The sequence below is a fragment of the Plasmopara halstedii genome (assembly GCF_900000015.1).
Source record: "Plasmopara halstedii genome assembly, contig: Scaffold_322, whole genome shotgun sequence".
In the NCBI taxonomy this organism is placed as follows: domain Eukaryota; phylum Oomycota; class Peronosporomycetes; order Peronosporales; family Peronosporaceae; genus Plasmopara; species Plasmopara halstedii.
Genome location: NW_020187243.1, coordinates 341373 through 342119, shown reverse-complemented (window position 1 = coordinate 342119; position 747 = coordinate 341373).

Genomic DNA, 747 nt, shown 5'->3' with positions numbered 1-747 from the left:
TTCAACCTTGACGTTCTGGACGAGGCTCTTGATGAAATTGGAGTTGTGATTGATGAATTCGAAAAAGTCCCTAAGAACATGACAAAGGACTGTCTTACTTCAGCACAGTTTTGATTCACCCCTCATGATGTCCTCGGAAAATAAATTCCCACTCACAACGCCTACGATCCATCATAGAGCCAAACACGCGGTAGCGAACCTGTGTCGGAGGTATCTTCTCTAGAATTGTTAAAAATGTTTTTTTTTTGTATTTATTTTGAGTTTGTGACGTACTTTGAAAACCAAAATCGCTATTTTCACATTGTCACTAAAATATTCTGTTTTTCTGAAAAAAAATCCGGATTTTTTTGGGGGCCGAGGTATTGAGGGTGAGGCCCTCGTGATGCACGTGAAATGGCACGTAAGCCACTAAGCACTGCTCTCGTTGCGATGCAATCGCTGTATGCCATTGATGGCGTAGTCGGACAGAGTCCGAGGCATCTTTGGCACGGCCCTTCAGATGCGCGTGGAGTGGCACGTTATCCACTGGATGAAGACTGTGGGCTTAGCAGCTCTTCGTCGGATGTTGCAGATATTATCGGAGCTCTAAAGAAACGGAAAGTGAGGGTGACACCGGACGACTCGGAATGCGTGTTCACCCTGGTCTCACCGAGACATGGAACCTCTGTACAGAGGTGACGGCGACGCCGTATGCTGGCTGAAAGACGCCGGGCGTCGGCCCTGATCCAGGGTATGTTTGCCGTAGAA